This window comes from Poecilia reticulata, chromosome 1 (assembly GCF_904066995.2).
Source record: "Poecilia reticulata chromosome 1, P_reticulata-male-v2, whole genome shotgun sequence".
NCBI classification, from domain to species: Eukaryota; Metazoa; Chordata; class Actinopteri; order Cyprinodontiformes; family Poeciliidae; genus Poecilia; species Poecilia reticulata.
The window spans coordinates 6,222,978-6,245,471 of NC_088830.1; the positions used below are offsets into that span (position 1 = coordinate 6,222,978).

General features: G+C 38.0%; 1 protein-coding gene across 3 annotated transcripts in view; it reads left to right on the forward strand.

The window, feature by feature from the left end:
- Positions 1-22,494, forward strand: part of elfn2a (extracellular leucine-rich repeat and fibronectin type III domain containing 2a) — a 214,969-nt gene that overhangs the window by 106,698 nt on the left and 85,777 nt on the right. For 2 of the 3 annotated variants that reach the window (XR_014084301.1, XM_008435591.3), the window contains exon 3: positions 2,880-2,923. The exons of the other annotated variant lie outside the window; for it this stretch is intronic. The gene's annotated coding sequence lies outside the window, so the exon portion shown is untranslated. The remainder of the gene's footprint in view (positions 1-2,879; positions 2,924-22,494) is intronic. 3 annotated transcript variants of the gene reach the window in all.

Sequence of the window (22,494 nt, forward strand, 5' to 3'; positions counted from 1 at the left end):
AATTAAATAAATCAATAAAAATTACTACATTTTAAGAGTCGGCAAACAGAAATGATTTTAACCTTGTCAGGAGACTTCAAATCATTGATGAAATGTGTAGCACATTCCCTTCTATTACATATATTTTTATGCTAATAAGGACCTGTGACACCAACACATTTCCTTGACATTGACTGGAGCAGTCAGCAGAAACCACTCGGGTAAATTTCATTTCTCTGCAGTAAGCATTCATGTGAAGTCTCAGAGGAAACTCCAGGTCAATTTGCCAATTCATATGCTCATTTTGAACAGACATATTTCCATACCTTCCATTTTGAAAGGTTATTTCGATTGTGTTGTCAAACCAGCAAACGGTTTTAGCTCGACATGCTGGTGGCCATCTGTCTGTGTCTCCTTTGCTGCTCAAAGACCTGGACGGCTCACTGTCGGTGACAGAACCACAAATTCCTCTTTCTGTGAGAAAATCCTGCAGGAGGACGTCTCACCATCACAACGTCACTTTGAGGAGACTTTCAGCATCTTAGTGAATTAAAACTCTCACAAGTGTTGAAATTTTGACTGACTGACTGACTGACTGACTGACTGACTGACTGACTGACTGACTGACTCCTAAGTGAGCCAAAATTCCTTTACAGCGACGTAAAAGACTTTTTGCCAGTTATCACATACACTAATTACTGTTTTGGCACCAAGGGTATCATAGGCATTTGTGAGATTTACTTTTCTCAGCACTATAAATAATAATAATAGAACTACTCAAATGTCTTTTGAAATTAATGGAACAGTTTTTTTTTTGTTTGCTTTTTTGCAAAAGCCTGTACTCTGTTGCCACTTATTTTGGGAACTAATCCTTTGTCTGCCAGTCCACTCTTATTAAATATGGTCATGTTATTGATACTGTGAATGTCATTCTCTTCATGAAAACTAATATGTTTAAATCATATAATTTCCTTTCAAGAGCAAACTATAAGAGCAATAAAAAAAAATTATTTTAACTCATCGGTTATTAAAACTGTAACAAATGATTTCCAGGGTGACTAAAATGAAGCAGGATTGGTTGAAAACATCCATGGTTTTGAACAAAAATGTACAATTATTCATAAAAATATAAAGTAGGAGATCAATGTTTGGGTCTCTGCTGAATGTGATTTCAGTGTTTCGTCCGACTGGAATTTGTTGCCGGTCCCTGATGGAACCAGTTCATTCTGCAGCGGGAACACGGTGTTCCCGTGTTCCCGCTGCCAGATCCTGTTACAGGATCTGGCAGCAAAACCACATCCCTGCCTCTAGTGAATCACAGACTGTCTGTCACATATCCAACATAAAACTAACTTCCCTGCAGGAGTAAAACCGCTAAGGAAGAAAAAAACACAGGCATTTGGAGGGAAGGGGAAGGATTATCCAATCAAATCGGTTTGGGGGTGGAGTCAGATGTTTGGCTCCGCCTACTGAGAGCTGAATCCTTCTGTAATCTGACTGGATTACAAAATTTGTCGTTAACGCGACACTGGATAATAAAGCGATGAAGTAATTTAATTGTTTTTAAGAAGCAGAAGCTCTTGTTTTCTCTAATTGAGGGTTTGAATTTAAATTTTATGTATTAGTTAGTTATTAGTTTATTTATTTTCATTTCAGTCAGTCCTAAGTTTTTGATAAGTTTTGTGTTTTTAAATTCCTGTTGGTTTAAGCAGGGGAATTTAGTGCTGCACCCTTTAGCTGAATATTAATGACTGATGTGTTGTTTTTATGTGACTTGCTGTCCAATCAATGAATGAATCTTTCTCTCTCTCTAAGACTGACTTCTCTAAATATCATATTTTTCTAATCTCTAAACAAGATTGTCCTAATGCCAAAAACATCAGAATAATCAGGTTCAGATTTAATCGGCCTAATTTTTTTTGAAGTACTGATAAAAAGTCCAGATTCCATGAAGCGACCTTAAAGTATGCCAACTACTGCAACGTGTCTGCTGCAGAGGTGGGCCCTTCTGGTCTTCAGGGACCAGTGTGCCGTGTGTTTCACCCCTGCCCCAATATCACTTTATCCAAATAGTTTAATTATCTCCTCAGTCGGTCACCTGGTGGCTGCAGCCTGCTAATGATCCGTTCATTGAAATGAGCTGTTTTCTGCTGAGGAAACATTTAAAATATGCAGAACTCTAAGGACTGGAACTGATTGCCCCTCGTCTACAGGCTGACAGAAACAACAACAACAACAAATAAACACACAACACACCAAGCGATTAATTAATTTTAGTTTTTACCAACGCCATAAAGGTTTGGAAAAGAATAGTTAGAATTGCAGAATAAGCTTGAAATTGTAACCTCAGATGCTGCAGTGCTTTTTTTATTCATCAGATTTTATTCCACAACACGTCGTTTCTGCCTCAGTTGCTGCACACTGCAAACACAGAATCTCACCAAGTATTTTTGGTCTAGTTTCTAATGCAGATTTCTTAGTACACTTGAAATAAGATTAAAAAAAAAGCAAAGACTGAAGTAATTTGATCCAAAGTTCAGCTGGCTGCTCTGCAGAGGAGGGCAGAATTAATACTCAAACATTTTACTCATGCAAGAGTAGCACTGCTTCAACATATTTTTACTCAAGTAAAAGTAAAAAGAAGCTGTCCAAGAAATTATTCAAGAGTAAAAAGCATTTGGTAAGAAGTCTGCTGAAGTACTGAGTGACTGATCAAATGATCAATCATTTAATATTTAAACAGTACACAATTAGACAGACCAAAATATAAAGTTAAATGGAAATTTTGGTATTAAAGGAACCAAAATGACAATAATTCATATAAGGAACAGAGTTGAATTTAGGGTCTAGCGTGGTCTGTGTTTTAACTCCCACCTTACCAGTGGTTACTCTCTCTGCAGGTGTCCAACCCAGCTGTCAGGCTCAACCGCATGACTTCGCACAGGTACGATAATGCTGGGATACTCAAACTTCATTGTTTTGCTTATTTTGCACTCAGTCCCCTGCTTCTCCATAATCTTAGCGCTGCCTGATTCTATATTCAGACCTCTAACTGTGAGAGCTTCTGCTAATTAAAGTCTGGCTAAGGAGGACAAAGTTATTCATGAAGCATCATGACAACTTTGACTTCTTTTGGCAGTCGGTGCTGCAACAACAGCAACTTATTCTTCTTTTTTTTTTCTTCTTCTTCTTATTTCTTGGCACAGTACAATGGCCCTAATTGACATAGGCTGTTGTATAATGCACATACAAAACTTATTGACCCTTCCTGAGCCCACAGGGTCTTTCTCCATATCTGGAAAAGTTGCCAAGTCAAAGTCATAAATTTGGTCTGTGCTGAGAGGAGATTAGCATACGAAAATATTCGATGAAATTATGCAGGCTACACTGGAAATCAGTTATTGTAGAGTAGGAAAACATTTGGTTATCTGTAATAAAATACAAGCTTTATTAGTAAACTGAAATGTATAAAACTTTCTTTAAATTCAAATATTTAACCCATCAGTTGGCAGCAATGTGGCGGTTCACCCCAACAAGAGACCATTTCTGAATACCAGAAACTAAGTGATGATTTCATAGTTATCAGAATGATAACCAGAAATGTGAAACACATCTAAATGCCAAAATTGAAATGAATTATTTTGAACTATTATTAAGATTTTTATTCTTTTAAAAGTGTGTTTTGGACTAGTCATGAAATGGACTTTAAACGTTTGACATAACTTACAGTAATAATTTTTTTTAAATTGTCTCTTTAGAATATTTATTTATTTATTTTTTGGATTACAATCTACAGCTGGTGAAAGGTAGCTGGGATGCATTAAAAGCAGCTTGCTAACTTTATAGTGTTGTTCATCTGTTTGGGTTGTCATGGATACCAAGGAGATAACAACTTAATTAAAGGTGATGAATGTTGGTCTAAAAATGGCTGATTAAGTGATTACATTAAACACTCTTTAAACCTGATTTATTAATCAGACATACCATCTAACCACTCAACTCGTTTTGGTCTAAACATAAGGACTGGTGATGTTTTCTGAACAATGTTGTATCTTCCTACAGAAGACGTAAACCAGAGTTTCTCAACCTTTTTCGGCCCAGCGCCCCCCTAACCCTAATCCAGGTCCCTCACCGCCCCCCACCAAAAAATGTGTAGGCTACTTTGCACTGACAATTATTTTATTATTAATGTTACTATCATTATTGTAGATGTATTGAATCGGCACACCGATTATGTTTTCCCGTACACTTCAGCGCACCTTACGCTCCTTCACCTCGCGCACATAACGGGGTAAATGTAGCTAGTTTTGCACTAAACGTATCGGCGTCTGGAGGAGGGGGGTTTGGGGGGGAGCGTATGTTTCTACGCTCCTTCGTGGGGGCGCCGATTTGTTTTCGCATCCACTTGAATAATGTGTAGTTGCGCCCCTGCCCATGGCACTTCAACAATATTACTTTACCTTTTATCTGGAAATAGTGTCTGTTTATTCTTGCCATACAGTCTCTGTATTAATTATTGCTCGAAATGTCTTGCCATACCAGTTTATTCCTCTGTATTTACTTTAGTTTCTTAGTTTATTCTTGCATTTTGTTCTTCATTCATTTCATTTAGTTTCCTTTGATTAGTATTATCCTCTCTTGGTTTATTGCTATGTCCACTTTAGTTTCTTTCCTGTTGCTAAATCATTATCATTTATTGACCATCAGTAATCTCATCACCTGCTGCGCCGCCTAATCGTCATGTGTTTCACATTATGTGTTGATTTTTTCACTGTTCAGCGTCGGATTCTCTGTTTTTATGCCATAATTCACATCTAGTTCGTCGCTCCGTTTTGCCCGCTTCTCATGTTCCAGAATTTTGCGCAATGTGCTCGTCGTTTTTTTTTGTTTTTGTTTTGTTTTTTTACTCCCTAAGATGCAGGGCGGTCGGGAAACATATCGATGGGGAAAAGGCAGAATGACATAAACCTTTTAAAACAACGGAAACAATTTCGGTATTCTGATTATTGAAATATACAAGTGCTGTGGTACCGTTGTTCCCTCAAACCCGTTTCACGTCGGACCACTTACAGCACCGTGTTAACGCTATAAAATGAACGCTCTCTATCGTGGTATCACCCATGGAGGGATTTCTTTATTTAAATGGGTTCATTTTTCAGAGGGATACAAAGTGAAGGTATCGTGATTTTAGTAATTACATGTTTGTAAGAGCGATTTTCTGTTGTCCTTCCATGGAAGTGGGCAGCTTTCAAATGGAAATAAAACATTAATATAATATAAATATAAATTTAATATAAATTGCTGCTTTGACATGATCACAGAACTGCAAAAACATATGTAGCCTACATAAATACCAGACAAAGTGAATCACAGCAACGTCATCAGCCGGTGTAACGCTGAACTGATGCGGAGCGGAGCCATGAAGCTACAAACACTGAATAGAAGAAGAGCTGCCATCGATACAGTTGCAGCCAAGCATGATTTAATGTTACACAATACAGTTTTACCAAGTTGCTCAAAGTCTAAACTGGTATTGTTGTGCATTTAAGGTGTAAAGTTTACCTTCGACCAAACGCCCCCCAGAGGAATCCCAGCGCCCTCCTTTTGAAAAAATGTCGGCCAGCGCCCCCTGCCGTCCTCTGAACGCCCCCTGGGGGGCGGTACCGCCCACGTTGAGAACTGCTAACGTAAACTAACTCCGTGACAGATTCAAAATCATCAAGCATGAGAGATTGCTGTGATATTTTGATCCGAGCGGCATTCTAAGGGGCGCCACTGCTGAAGACAAGCTTCAAAAGGGCAGTAATATGTGTTTTCCAGGCACATTTTATAGCACAATAAGGTAACTATGTTACAATTGTTATGAAAATACAATAATTATCAAATATGACTTAAAAGAAATTTTTCTTCAGAATTTAACACCTTGAAATTGGGTCTCTGTGTCTTTAAAAACTGCTGCTCTTCCTGAAACTCCACCTTTCAGAAGTCATCGCAACATGGCTCCTCTATTAACCCTTTAACAATGTTTTTACCAGGGTTGCTCTGAGAAGTAGCTCAATTAATGAGCTCAGCAGATGCTCAGTTCCACCAGATGTTTGCTAATTGTTGCTGGCTAGTCTGAAGGAGCTGACAGCGGAGGAAGTGGAAGCTCTGCAGCTCCGAGAAGGAGCTGCAGTGTTCCTCCGAGGAGGAACACTGCAGGGCGGAGGTCGGAGCAGGGCGGAGGACGGACCTAGCTCCGTCCTCAAGGGCGGAGCTAGGTCCACCCAGGTGTTTTGCACTGCTGAATTGTTGCCATGGATATTAAAAAATTTATCAAACATGCATGAAAGAATTAAGGCTCCAGGTATGTTTATGATTAGGGAATAACATTACAACATGATGTAAATCTCAAAATGTACATTTTACTTAAAAAAAAAATTCTTGGAAAACCTGGATATCTACTTATCAAGATCATCTTAAAATAATGTTTAGACATATCTGAACAAATAAATTACCCATTAAAATAACTTTTTACAACGAAACCATAAAATATAAATGTTTTAATGAGAGTCTAGGTTTAAAACCCGTCATGTTACAGTGAGGAATGTGGTGCCTGAGCCGCGGTGCACAGAATCCCAGCAATCAGACAAAAGAAAGTCCTTCACAAAGAATGTCAAGTGAAGGCACAAAGAGAGAAACACAAAGTAAGATGGGAACAGATTCACAATAATGCAGCTGCAAATTGGTATAATTAACTGTAAGTTTTGTAATAAGGAACTCATTTGTACAAATTGACTTTCACTGCATAATGGCTTTAGTGAATTTTAGCAGTTACGCATAAAGAGCTTTCCTTTCATTTCCTTTACTGATTTTGCTATGCAACAGTTAACTCCTGCTGACCTGGAGGCCAGCTTCTATTAAAATCTCAGATATTTAAAGAGTCGCCAAACTTTTATTCACATTTAACACCAAAGTAAAGAAAAAAAAGAGTGAAAATATGAGACTCTACATAAAAAAGTGTGTTGTGGCAAGTTATAGGAACAAGCTACTTTAATTAATTTGTGCTTATTTGTATTATATTTACTTTAGGATGCAACAGTTATCAGGCTAGAACTACAGAGGAGGAGTGAAGCATCACTTCTACGTTTTAATTGGCAACTGCAGAGGACAGTTTCCATTCCTACTGAGGATCTTCCAGATGAGCAGAGCAGGATTTAGGCAGGAGCATGAAATTATCACAATAAACACCTCTTATAATCATGATATAAAATGATGAATGCCACATTGTTTGATTAATGCAGCAACAACAATAAAGTATACAGATCAAAACTGCGCTGACTTGAGTAAAATAAGTAAAACCTGCTGCAGCTGCTGGTGTTGGAAGTGGTGAGGTTTCACTGTGGTAGACCGCCTGCTCTATCCACCTCTCTGTGAGGGATAAACATAAGTCACTGAAGTGTGTTAGAGGGCGGATGAGTAGAGATCAAAACAGAGAGAAAGACGGCGCACCGCCCCTTAGACCCTGTATTAATGCATGAAGCTGGAAGAGGAAAACATGATAGAATGAGAAACAGAAAAAAAGCAAACTTTATTCACATAGAGCACCAATCATAGGCAAAAGGAACAAAAAAGTGTTTTAAAGCGAAAACGCTAAAGATAAAAACAGATTACCGTAATTTCCAGACTGTAAGGCTCTACTTCCTTGCAGAGGTTTTGATTGCTGTAATGCGGATGATGTTGGGGTTTTTACCAACGGGTTTCCAAAGGCTGGACTGCTGCCTGACGAAGAGGGCAGAACGAGCACAGGAGCAAACTTGCCTCGAGACCAAACTAGCTGTGGTTCATTTATAAATATGCTCAGTTCTTTACCTATATACCTGCTAAAGTCAAGAAAACACAATTTCTTAATTACAGTGTTTCCATTAAAGAATTTAAGCTGAAATCACATTATAAATTATGGCAGCGACAGATGTAAACAGATACATGAGATATATTCATGAATTAGCCGTGGCGCTAGTGTTCAACATCTATCAGCCAATCAGAGGAGACATCGGCGTCTTTCAGGTATTGGAGCGGCTACATGTGTGGCAGTTTGGGAAAATTATAGTTGGTCATTTTACAGAAGAGCTATGGATTCAACATGGTGGATTGAAGCACAACTTTTCATAAGCTGTGTGATGCTGCGAGCTCTGGTGGAGCTGCTGTCTGAAAAAACCCAAAAAAACAAACCGTCATCCTTCTACTTCTTACCCATAAATAATTTAGATACTCAGTCAAATGCATTCAATTTCCTGCAATTATTTCATATTTTTCCATCCACTGCTGAGCGGACATATTTTTGACATTTATTTACTACAATCGTTCCTTAAACTCTTTCTGTTTTTGAAATCAGGTTTTCTTTGGAATTCCTAGCAAGACTTTCCAGTAGACCCAAAGGCACGTTTTTTAATGGATCTTTTATGTTTTATTGCTTTAATAAAGGGAAATATTCTCAGGTTCAGACCCTGTGGATATGAAGACTTTAGGATGACAGCATTGTGGGGGAGGCGCAGCAGCAATGCAGTCAGCAAAATAAGAAACAGCTTCATAAAAATAGGGCAAAGTGATGGAGGGAGAGAAACTGAAAGTTGGCAGTTGCAGCAACGTATGCATCAGTGACCGAGGGCCGGATTGCAGCGTTATTGATCCTCCTATTACAATATCAATCTACCACACTGCTAATTTACTAATGACAATTTCACCACTGGAAAACCTTACCAAGAGATTGCTCTGAGACTACTCCCACTTTCTGTAGATCTGCTCGCAGGTCTGAGGATTTTTTTTTTTTGGTTTTTGATAATGATTTGACAAACTGCCAGGGCCTATTTAACACGTGTCTCTTTGTTTTTGCATAATATGTGAAAGTTTCAACTAGAAGTCAATTTTCAGCTATTTAACATAAACCAAATGTTGTCAGTATTGTACACATATATATATATATATATATATATATATATATATATATATATATATATATATATATATATATATATATATATATATATATATATATATATATATATATATACACATATATATTGATGGGGTTTTAGGTTGATGTTTACAATAAGTTGAAATTAATTGCACAAGTTTTAAACAAAATCTTAAAAAACAGAAACACACACACACACACACACACACACACGCACACACACACACACACACACACACAGAGACACATCAGTTGAAACATTGCACCTGAACAGTCTTGCTTCATGCATTCAAACTAAAAAGCAGGATTTGGGAGCCTTGTTACTTGTCAAAGACACACACTAATAGCATATAGTGATGCTTGCTCTGGATTAGTTGCCTGGCAACAAATCATTCTCTCACAACAAAAAAAAAACTTTTCTTTGTGAATATGGGCATGGTACGAAGTAAAGGAGAGTAGACATCAAAGGATAAGGTTGTAAAAGACCACTTAAAATCAGATATCATTGTGCAGAAGGTCAAAAACTGGATGAAATATTGAAATATTTCTGAGTGAGGATTCAAAAGTCTATTTTAGAAACACGTTAAGAACAAGAAAGAACTCTGTCGTCGCTAGCCTCTGATCTATTAATACGAGCGCTCTGCACAGTGAGGACTGCATTATTTTCTGATAGTTCACTGCGCATTGAGATGTATGAAGTAACTAACAGTAGAATAACAAAGACTTTCACATAGTGTTGTCAAGGGTATTTTTAAAAATTACATTTAACATTCTATTTTGCTAATATATTTACAATTTTACTGAATAAACATGAGAAACACTAAACCATTGTGTGGTACATGGATGGATGGATGGATGGATGGATGGATGGATGGATGGATGGATGGATGGATGGATGGATGGATGGATGGATGGATGGATGGATGGATGGATGGATGGATGGATGGATGGATGGATGGATGGATGGATGGATGGGAAAGCATAAACTCACTAGCAGCAGCAGAGAATTTATCCCGTTTTGCTCAAAATCAAGATTTAAGCACAAAACCCCCACAGTATAGATGTAACATTGACACAAACAAATCGGAGAGGTAAACAGAACAAAGCACTCTGCCAGTCATGTTTGGAGAGAACTGTGAAGACGGAAAATAAAATTGCGACTAGCATTTTCATATTTTCAGATGATTGATCAAACAATACTCTATAAGTTGTTCATAGCATGAGATATTGACCTGTCTGCTGTGTTTCTCTCCGTTTTCCTATTGCTATTTTTTTTTTCATTAATGTTCTTCAACAAACCTTCACATCACATTTGTATGGATACTAAAATTTAATTATCAAGTGTCAGTTTGCATTGACAATTTCTGTAATTTTTGGAGGCAGTTGATTATCTTCGGCTTTATGCAGAGGTATCTGGGTTATTGGACACGCAATACAAATCCAACACTTATGATTACTTTTCGAAGACAATATATTGTCGTATTAGAAAAACTTTCCCGTTTGCAACATGCTTCTTTGGGACACCAGTCACGTAAAGAAGTGTGATTTGTATTACGAAGTTAACTGTATTTTCAAATTCACTGGTATTTCTTCATGCTTCCATTGAACAAACTCTGAAGAAAATAGCTAAACTATTACTATTATGACAGTTTGGGGGGGATTTCAAACATTGTTAATTAGTTGAACAACGATAAATCAAAACTATTTGTGATAAGAAATACATCATGATAAACGACACGATAATTGCCCACTAAATTTATCATTTTTTTCTATCATATCTTTTTATTGATTTGCTTTTGAATGGACAAACAGCACAGAAAAGTTCAAGTCCAACAGGATTTTTTTTTTTTTCACAAACATACACAATCGAGTTGTGATGATACCCTCTGAGTTAAACGTTTAGTCGAGTACCACCCATAATCCCATAAATGGTTACAAGTTGCTAATCCCTGTCATAGGAAGGCTTTTGTGTGGTCCTTTAAACACGCTGCTTGCCTACAAATACGCCTGGGCTACGACATGCCTAACTGGATTAGCCTGCGCAGCTGGTGCAGAACAGCACAACTCTGCTGGAAGGTAATTGAGAAGCTACATACCGAGCTCTAGTAGGCATAGCGCTCACACACTCTGCGCATGAAGTTCTATGGGGATGTGCTCGAGAAATGAAAAGATGAATATGTTTAATATTGAGAACGCTCCCAATCCCATGCCGACGACTGTTTTTTTTTTGGTAAACACAAATATTTCCTCTTAAATGTTTTCAGCTGCAGGGTTTGATGAAAAGGAAAATAATGATGTTGGTCTCTAACTGTGTCGTTCTTCATATAATCTTTCAGCTGTTGATGGAATATGTTTTTCCCGCCCGTGTGTTTTATGTTCAAACACCAGACAGATTCAAAGTTCTGTCTGGTGCATCAATCTGTTAGAACGAGGCTCGTCTGTCGGAACGAGCTCAGCTCGAAAAGATGGACTGTGTCGTGTGAATCTTATTGTTTTCCTGCATAACTCTGCTTATTTTATCACTGATTTGAAAACACAATTAAAGGGATTTTCCTCTTGGTGGAGAATATTTTGTAACTGTATTTAGTGTTTCCTGACAGTTAAATCAACTGGACAAGAAGTCAGAAATCGTTCAGCTCCCGACTATTCCCTGTGTGTGTGCATGTGTGCGTGTGTGTGCGTGCGTGTGCGTGTGCGCGTACGCGTGCGTGTGTGTGTGTTACTTAATGAAAAGCCAAGTGGGGCTAAATGGATTCCCTCCATCTCAATAAAATTGGAACCATGGGGTCAATGGAGATATACAATGACAAAGTTAAAGCAGTTTATTTCAATAACTATAAAATTTCTCCTATTTACGTTTTTTGCTTTAAATGCAGTTAAACTATATATAATTACATAATATGTATAGAAAATCCCTGTAACATTTATTCCTCATTTTAAACCAGAATAAATATTTCCTTTCCTGTTTTAGGTGATTTGGGTCTGTAGTTTCCATTTGCTTTGTTAGATCTTTTTTTCCACCTCTTCATAAATTCTGAAGTTTACATACACTGGACAGTGAGGCAGTGTCGTTATGCACGGAGAAATCACTGTGGAGGGCCCATCTGCACTCTAAATACAAGTTTATCCGTCTGTTGTTTACCATAGACTGTGAAGCAGTGGCCCCCCGCCTTTATTACCCTACAGGCCGTTAGATGGGAGGAGAGGAATTTCAATTTTCAAATGCTCCAACCTGCCGTCTCACTATAGTATGGAATAAAAATGTGATGTTTCCTAGTGGCAGCATCACATGTCCATTGGGGCACAACTGGGCATGATGCCACAATATGATGTTTTGTGAAATACTGCCAGTTATGTCACCAGAGATTTGCAACCATACTTTTTTACAGTAGTCTTCCTGAAACCTGCTGTTATTATACATCATTTTGGTTTGATAAGTTTGAGACCCGGTTCTACAATGTTGGATTTTGTTTGTACTTTTCTTGCTCTTTTTTTTCAGAACTCATGATTTCACAAAATTTGCAGTAGACCTTGTAGGACAGGGATGTCCAAAGTGCAGCCTGGGGGCCATTTGTGGCCCTTTGAAGGATTTTGTGTGGCCTCAATTAATCTATTTTGATGATTAATCACGTAAAAAATACTGCCACATTCGGCAGATTTTTCCACTAAGTCAGGAACAAAGGATAAAAGTCAGGAAACTGTACACAACTGAGACCCTCTTACAGTGACTTGTCCTTCTCTGCTTCTGTTTCATCAACATGTCAGATGTTGTATTTTTTTTTGCTGAGCATGTGAAAGGAAAATAATTTACAGTAAAAATTACTTTGAATTTTTAATAGTAGAAAAGACCTGAGCACTTTAAAACTGGTTCATTTTTGGCCTACAGTCCAAAACATTTGGACACTACTGCTGTTCCAGTGCAACAGTGAGTCGAAGCTGCAGTCTTTAACTTCTGTATGGATTACTGCGTGTATTATGTGCTGGTGCACATGCGTCCTGAAGCTTCCTTTCATGTGCTAACATGCATGTGGATCCTGTGGGAGAGATGAAGCCCGAGTCTTTGTTTCCCTTTTCCTCCAGCCCATTGCTGCGCCTTTCTGTCTCTTGACACCGGGAACGTTTTTTTTTTTCTTATCCACCAAAAACATACTAGAATTTAAGTCCCTATCCGCACCATGCCCCTGCTAATTACACATAATTCCCTTTTAAGTTGCTAGAATTCACCAAAGTAGGAGAGAGAAAGAGAGAGACGGAGTAAGCCGGTGTGAGAAAGAGAGAATCAGACAGCCAGAACAAAAACAGATACTTATCCCACCGTAAGACGGTCTGGCGTAATAGGCTCCCACATGGAGCCGGGATGGCTTGCCCACTTTTAATGACCCCGAAACATAAAATATTGAAGTTGCCAGACACCGCCACGTTCTTTTCATCCACTTTCTTTCTCCCACACACTTCTGAGCTCTTGTCATTTCTCACTGTACCCTTCAGTGTGTTCCTAGCTCTCTCCCTATATTAGCATCAGGGATGAAAATGATTCTCACAGTGGAAAGAGAAAAAAAAAGAGAAATGAGGGGGGAAAGGGTTTGACGGCCTTTTTCTCTCTTTTTTTTCCCCCCCTCCAGTGTTTTAATAATTAATTGACGCATGACATTTTTTGTCGTTAAGCTGCTAAATATGACTTGGAGATCGGCTCTTGAGTCATTATTATTTTATTATTTTACCACTATCTCTCAACATCCATATCAGTCGCTCCCCGTTTCTTTAGTCTTCTTTTTCATTCTCTGTTTTCTCCCCACCTACTCTGATCCACTAACATGTGATCCAGTTCACACATATTGTATGAACTGTGGCATTTCGTCACTTAACAACCACAAGTCTCAGTGTTTTTTGGGAAATTTGTGTAATGGTCCAACACAAAGAAGCGCACAATTGTGAAATACAAAGAAAATGAGTAATGCAGTGAAAAAAGCGTGTTGGACATCTGTTATAGACTTTAATATTATCTTTGCTTAATACAGCTGCTTTGTAAAGACTTTGGCTGTTTTCACACCAGATAGTCCGGTGGACTCAGTTCGATTGGGGACCAAAGTTGCAACATTTGTTACATTTTCAGCTGCTGTGATTCGCTTTCACACTGCAATGTGCCAAATGAACCAAACTAGTAAAACATGTTCACCCTCTACTGAAAAAAGGTCACTAAAACCTCAGAAGGAGACATGAGCATAACGTCCTTCTTCACAAAATGTCAACAAAAATGGAGTCGTGTCAGATTTTAGTGGTTGTAGAAGCTTTGTCTTTAGTTAAAGGCTGTGACCAATTTGTCTCACTAATGCTAGATTCTCACGTTTCTTTTGGTTGTATTTACCCAGAATTCCCTGCGCTGTAGTCCACTCCCTGCCTTGAGAGCGGTCTCTGGTCTGCTTTCTGTTCACATATGCATTCAAGTTAGAGGAAGGCAAAGACTTGAAGGGGGAAAAAAGGAAGGTTTTGTGATCCCAAACATACAGTGGAGCCAGAATGTAAGGCTTTTGATTACAAATCTAGACTTAATTTTAATTAATACTTTAAGACTTAAAGCAGATGTTTACAGACAATCTCTTTCCAATTTGAAGGATGGCACTTTGACTTAGGGTTGAATGGGGAAAATAGTCAATTTATAGATGTATAAACCTGGTAGAGACACACTTAGAAAGAGGAAGGCACTTCTACAAGGTATTCATCTCACACTATTCAGAATTTAATTATCTTTGTGGATTATCTTGACACAACTTAAAATGATCCAAAAGGTGTGAAGAATTTTCCACAGCTCTATTTCTTCATTATTTACTATAAACAAGTAGCACATGGTTTGGTACTGCACACATGGAAGCAAACATTGTCCATAAAACAAAGAGAACTTGGGTTTTAAAGCTTACCCGCCATCCAGCTCCACTCATCATGTTCAGTTCATTCTATACCGGTAAAAAGATTCAATTACGCCTGACGTCTATTTCATTCAGTCAAGCTGTGGCTTTTCTTTCATAATGCTGGTGTGCTTAAGTCATCATATTTCTGAAATGGTGAATACCATCTATCAAATCACTCATATTGAAAACAATGCCGCTTCCTTCTGTTGCTTCAGCCAAAACAGCAAAATCCTGTTAGCCCTTCTCTTCCATCCAGAGCTGTTAGTTTTACTTTCCGCTACCTCCTCTGTCGGTTCTTGCACACACATATAGAAACATAACACAGAAAAGAAAAACAAAAAGACATTTGTGTTTGAGACACTCAGTCTTCAAAGGGCGCTATACTCTCTGCTTCCTCCTGCTATATAGTCTATTTGCTCTACCAGATATATTGTTTTAATCTGTTACTGAGATGCTGGCATAAGATAGTGAGCTGGGGGTATTTTCTTACTCTTCTATTAGAACTTTAACTGGGAATCTTTTTGAATTTATACAACTTATTGAGCAATAATCATTACATAAATACAGAGGTGGGCAGAGAAGCCCAAAAATTGTACTAAAGTAAGAGTAGCGCTACTCAGTGGCGGAGCTAGACTTTTAAAGTTGGGGGGGCCAAGATTACCTCTGGTAATATATATATATATATATATATATATATATATATATATATATATATATATATATATATATATATATATATATATATATATATATATATATATATATATATAATGTGTGTGTGTGTATGTATAATTTAAAAATTTTTTTAAAAAAAACCATACTGAATATTTAGTTATTTTTTAAGCCCCTCTATCATTTGACATGTTATAATTAACACCTTTGACTGGCGCACATGGAGACATGATAGACTTTACGCATAGAGTTCATCACAGAGGAAACTAAAATCAATCAAATAAAAGATCCTTTCTGAATATCATCTCATGGACGCTGAACTAAATGCTCTTTCTGACCGAGAGCTGACAGCGTGTTGAAGAGTTATGGACACCTTGGTTAGGAAGCTCTGCTTGGACAGGTAATTTGACAGGTAAAAAAAGTTCTGATCGGACCAGAATTATTTGCCTGATGGTGGTTCGGGCTTCTAATGAGTTTACATTTAATGAGTTTGGAGCACACAGAGAAAACCTAAAGAGAATGTTATGATCTACTTATTGTAGTTTAAATAGAGGAATAACAGCTGACTGTTGAGAGAGGAAAGAAATTAAAGTGCAGATCCGTTAGAAACAAGCGCAGAGCGCTGGGCAATAAATGCTCCAATTAATCACACATGAGACGACAAACGCCAAATATACAATATATAGTTACACTGCTTAGTTAATGGTGTTTTAAAAACAAAACCAGTAAAAACTGAGTTAACATGTCAGATTCCCTCCTCACCTCATCTTGATAAGAACAGAGAGCAGTTCGCTGGTTTCTGTCCAGACTGAGATCAGCTGACCACTTGGTGCTCAGACAGTTTCAACTTTACGCACAGAGAACATCGTGGAGCTCATTATTAATCAGACTAAGAACAATATCTGTCAGAGAATCATCTCTGATCTGGACGTTTAACGGACCAGAGGCTTTGGAGCGTCCAGCAGCTGATCCGCTTCTGCTGGTTTTTCTCCCGCTGAGGGAAGTGATGCGGGATCAGGAAACGATCAGAGTTCTGCCGTCTTCTAATCACGTCATTTCGTGAAATGTTACCTGATTTCAAAAACGTTCTCGCAGAGAAATCATAAATGTTTCGTTTGATGACTACAAATTGGAAATAAAATTTTTTATTTTTTTTGACGGGCAACAAAAAAACTCCAGCGCCCCCTGCTCCAAACTACCAGGAGAAGAATATCAGCTTGTTATGAGTATAAAGGAGGCTTGTATCAGCTGTTACCTGATTAAAATCTATTTATTTATGTCACATGGACTTATATAAAGTTTTATACATTTTCTTTTTATATATTTATTATTGTTTTTCTTCTTTAGATATTAGGTTGACTTAGAATGATTCCAAATAATGTACAGGAATAACCTGGTGTTGTTGCATGTCAATCATCAGGGGGGGCCACTGTGGGGGCCAGTCAGATGACAGGGGGGGCACTGGCCCCCCTGGCCCCCCCTCTGGCTCCGCCACTGGCGCTACTTCAACATATTTTTACTCAAGAAAAAGTAAAAAGAAGCCGTTCAAGAAATTACAAAAGAGTAAAAAGGTATTTGGTAAAAAGTCTGCTCAAGTACTGACCAACTGATCAAATTATCAATCATTTAATATTTATAAATTACATAATCCGACAGACTAAATAGACACTTAAGTTTTGGTATTTTATAGATGAAAATTACAATATTTCATGTATGTAACAAAAAATCAGGCAAAAAAAAAAATGTTTCCAAATCAGTGTCTTTCAATAAAAAAAACTTATGAAACTTTTTTTTTTAATGCAGGTCTGTGTCTGAGTCTGGTGAATTTTTGGTTAAAACATGTTTGTTTTTCATTCAGTGGGTGGAGAATCCAGAAATGTTACTCCAGGAAGAATAGAAGTAACTCGTAATAAAATTACTCAAGTAAATGTAAAAAGTACAGAGAAGAAAAAATGCTCCTAAAAGTATTTTTTCAAAAAGATTACTCAGGTAAATGTCATTGAGTAAATGTTGCTAGTTGCTACCTAGCGCTGCTTAATGCAATAACTGAGATTCTTGACCAAACTCAAGAAATTGCTATTTGTTTTACTCATTAGCAAATTTTTCAACTTCAACAGGAAATTAGCTAAAGATCTGTTCACTATTTTCAGTTCTATCTTTAAACTTTGCCATATTTTTGTCATTTTTAGGTTTATTTGGTTCGTTTTTGACAAATCTAAAATAATATCTGTAGGAAAAACAAAAAACAAGGTTTTTCTGTGCATATGCTTTGTTCTTTATTTGTTTGTTATTCAAACTTTTCTGCCATTGCAGTTAAAATGATGCTGATCCAAACGGACATCTTGATCAGGCAATAACACATTAGCATGCAAACTAAGGAAAGTGAAAACCAAGCTGCTGACTTGGCGAATATGCATTACTTTCACTCTGTCGTCTTATTTCCTGATTCTTATGGTGTTTATTGTAATGATTTTAAGTTTATGGTGGAAAGAAAACCTCTCCCAGGATTTACAGGGTATACCATTGGAGTTAATTCTGACATTTATTCCATCAATGAGAATCTCTTGCTTTTTCAACAATGCTAACCTGCTTTGCTTCTTTTCTTTTAATATAATTAACCAATAATAACTGCACTGAGCACACAAAGAGACTGCTCACTTAAAGAGCAAAGCTAAATTTTCAAGACCCCATTCATGATTAAGCAGTCAGGCACTTGTGCTAAGGGTTCTTGGAACGGTGAAAACATGAAGTGGATAACAAATCATTTTCAAAAGGTGTTGGTTATAATAATATTCTATAAAGTTGATTTCTTTAAAAGCCAAACAAAAGGTCACTCTCTTTCTGACGCAGTCATCTTTTGCTGTGTCACATCTTTTCAGGAATGATGGCGTTTAGTTTGTCTCCTCTTTCCCTTTTGCGTTCCAGCTGTTTTTTTTTATTGTTTTTTTACCGTTACTCTGTCTTCACCTCGGTTTTTACAGAACCAGATCTCAGTACCGTCTGCTTTTGTTGTGGCTGTTCAGTTTCGAGTCTTGTCTAGGTTGGAAACACACATGAAAACTGGCACCACATCTGACATGGTAGTCTTTGTGTGGTCATTTATTATTCTACAGCATGTGGACGGAAAAGTTTCTTTCATTTCTGTCATGGTCTTTGTTCCTATAGCTACTCGTCAGTGATCCGTGTCGTCCCTCCGTTAGTTACTGTTGTATTTCTGTTTGGTCCGTTTGGATATGACTCCGCTGGATCCCTCGTCGCTGAATAAAAAAAACATATGAAATGAACCCAGAAGATGAACAGGAAGCTCTGTCTCTATGTGTCTGCATATTTAATGCAGAGCCTAAATGGGCCTTGAGGGTGTAGAATATTCAGGGTGCGACTGAGTAATTACTTTAGCAGCAATATTGCCATCTCGGTTTTTTAATCCTTAAAGATCACCAGACCATCTGGGAGAGAATACAGAGACTTCCAATGCATCCGACTGATCAAATAAATATAAGCTCAATTACACAGTGGTTGGGTCAGTCTGCCCTGTCCTTGAAGTGACTTCAGTCAGTTCGATCGCCGAGGTGAATGAATCTTCATCAATGCAGAAAGAGCCTCATGTTAAGATTAAGTAATATTAATGGCTTCTATATACTCCTGTCTTGTATGTCTGAGCTGCAATGTTTGTGCCATAGATTGAACATGTCCAAAAAATCTTTGCTAGAACATTACAGGGCTGGTGTGTGTCTCTAGTGGTCTCTAGGCGGGTTCACCTTGGACAAGTCATTGATCTTCATACGCCATCGCAGTACATGGTAGATACAAAGTGGTGTGACGTGGGATGTACGCAAAGCAGACTGTTGTATTGTTCTGTTAATGTATTTTAAACATCTTCTGTATTTCTCAACAAGAGAACTCTGACCACAATCACGAGATACGGATCTTTAACACTCAGTTACATTGGACTATTGCCATGATCAGGACCACATTTACAAGAACGTGGGCCCCTGGGCTAGAGCCAGTTATTTTACTAATGCAAATTACAACACATTAATAGGCAGTCCTTTACATAACAGGGTATGAAGTGACGTGTAGTAGTTTTAATACGGCCATGTTGTTCCTGAAAAATTGTACTAGAGCTTCCAGGGTTTCCCTAAGGCATAAGAGGAGCTGAATTTTAACCAAGATCCTAAATCTAAAATTTTAATGAATGATAATTCTATTAAATCTGATTTAATGGTTTCAGAGATTAATTAAAAGTGCGTTCCTGGCCTGGAGCCCAGTGGATCAACTATAAGTTCGTCTTTACTGTCACTATATCTGGTGAATAACAAGCCAATCTAAAATAAATAAACAAGCTTTGTTAGCCTGGTGGGGGGGCAAATAAATCCTGATGGCCCGCCACACTGAGGGAAACCCAGACTTGAACATTTTCAAATACTTGAGTATTGTTTATATATTTTTTAAAATCCCAAAATTGTAAGCAAATTCACCTGATATGGGCCTATGAGGTTTATGTAATGCAAAACATGTTTTTGGAGTTCTGGGCTACTGGCCCTTTAAGCCTTTTCTGGCCCAAGACAAGAGACTCTGTTCCTGTCCACGCTGCCATTTCGGTGGACAGATGGCACCGAGACGGCAGGTGTATTTGTGAAAGGTTTTTTGCGTTTTTTAACTGTCCATCGTCATCTTGAGAGACTAAAAACGATCATCTTTAAAACCGACTTCCACAGTGGATACGTTTCAAAACCCCAGTTTCACGTTTTCCAGTCTTTTTTGAACATTGTTGGTCTATCTTTCTATGCCTCGTTATCATACATAACAACAATGGTGCTGTTCTGTGTTTCTTTTGTCTTTCTGCAGCAGTGCTATAGCGCCACCTATTGGCCCGGCATACCCACTGCAGTATTTTCTGTGGTGCTGCGTCCTGTGGTCTTTCTTAATCTTTTCTTAATCGTTTACAAAAACGTACCTCGCTTGTCTCCGTGGCTACAGGGCCTCGGGTGTGACCTTCGTAACGAACTCATGGATCAAACTGAGCTTTTCTTGGCCAAAAAACAAGCAGACAAATAAACAGGCATGTTTTTCATCTCAGGGATGGATGGAGGTACGTATGAAAGCCTTACAATGTCCACATGATTTAGAAATGATTGTATTTACACATTTGTGCGTGACATTAAATTAAATAATACTGCAAATGTAGCTGGATCTAGTTTCAATAAAATGCACCTCTTTTGGCCCCGTACTGTTTTTTTTGTTGCTGGTAGGAACCAGTTTGAACCTCTGGCTTTAATGCGGCGCTTTGTTTCAACTAGCTCAGTCATTTCCCATAAAACATCGCAGCAGAGCGGCGCACATTCAAATCATCCCGTATTGATTACACAGCTTTATTACAGTTTGAGCCCTATGCATTATGCACGATGGAACGCTCACGATTTCCCTCCCAGCAATTTGCGTCTACCTGGTGTATGTTTATGAATGCGTGTGCCCATTAATCCAGAGTAAGGGGAACGGAGAAGTTACTGGGGTGGGGTTGTGGGACGGGGGGAGTACACACAAAATGCATCCATAAAGAAAACCCGAGTCTCATTAGTGTGACGCGAGAAAGCAACATTTTTCAGACCTTGCTCTACCTCTTATGTTTCTCTTTGGCCCCTTTCTTTTTTAACTCTCTCATTTCCGTCCTCCCCTGACTCTTCTCACATTCGCTGCTCCTCATTTGCTCTTTCTGTCACCATGTTTGACTTCTCATTTTCAGCCGATCACATCTTTGCTTCACACATAATGTAATTTCTGGCACAATCTGCCCTCCCTCTTTGTCATCTTTCATTAGATGAGTAGTTGAGAGCTGCTGGTTCTCAAACCCCCTCTGTCAGCAGTCTCTGTCTTCTCTTTCTCCCCGTTTAACTCCGGCGGCTCCGTAATTTACATGTCTCCCCTGTAATGTTACCGGCTCTTTCTACGCCGCAGTCTCTTTAGGACTAATTCAGCTTTACCTCTGTCACTGGTAATCTTATTACTAGAGCTAAAAACCAGATTCTGTCAAACACGTCACTTTTGTGCAATGCTTCCTGTTTCTATAACAATTTTTCTTTTTTACTCCACACTAGCGATGCACCAATCAGTATTGGTCTCAATATTGAAAAAAATTCAATGTGCTTTGTGCTCTTAGTGATGTCATGTTTTATTATTTATTTTGCATTACATTTAAAATTCCTAAAGGATTTCTGAACCATTGAAAGGTTTGTTGCAGTTGATCTTTTACATCTTTGACCAAAGTAGTCAGCCTATATTTTTTGTCAGATGTCAGTTTCTTTATTATTTATTTTACATTGGCTGTTTTACTCCTACTTGCGCCGACTGAACAAATTAAAGTTGTGTTGTTTTAACATGTTTCACCAACCTTGTGAAGCTAATGGTGTATTTAATTGAGTTATCAAATACATTTCTAAATCAGTACATTTATGTTTTTTTTTTTTTTTTATGAAATATTTTAAGTCGGTTCAGCAGTTATCAGATATCGGTATCGGAAATGAAAAAAGTGGATTGGTGCATCCCCGCGCCACACTCCCTGTTTCTTGAATATGTTACACTTTCTCTGTTATACTGTACTTCCTATCATCACCATTATTTTTTTTATTTCTCTCCTATAATGCACTTTGCTCCTTCTCCTCTTATCTTCCTCCTCTTTAATGTAGTTCTTCTCATAGATTTATTTTCTTGTCTTCCGTCCTATCAATCAAGCCTCTATTAGCCTTACTTTCTCTCCTTGCCATCTTTTCATTTCTTTTTTTCTGCCCATGTTTAGCTATTCATTTCTTGCTCTGCTGGTTCTCTTCGTTCTGAATTTCTTTCTACAATCCTCTCCTGTAAAGAAAAAAAAAACTTTTCTTCACATCCTCGCTCTGATCATTTTGTATGACTGCTTTTGTCTTCCAGACTTTTGATGTTGACTCCTCTCACCGCTCCTCCCATCGCTCTTATCTGTGGGGACATGTC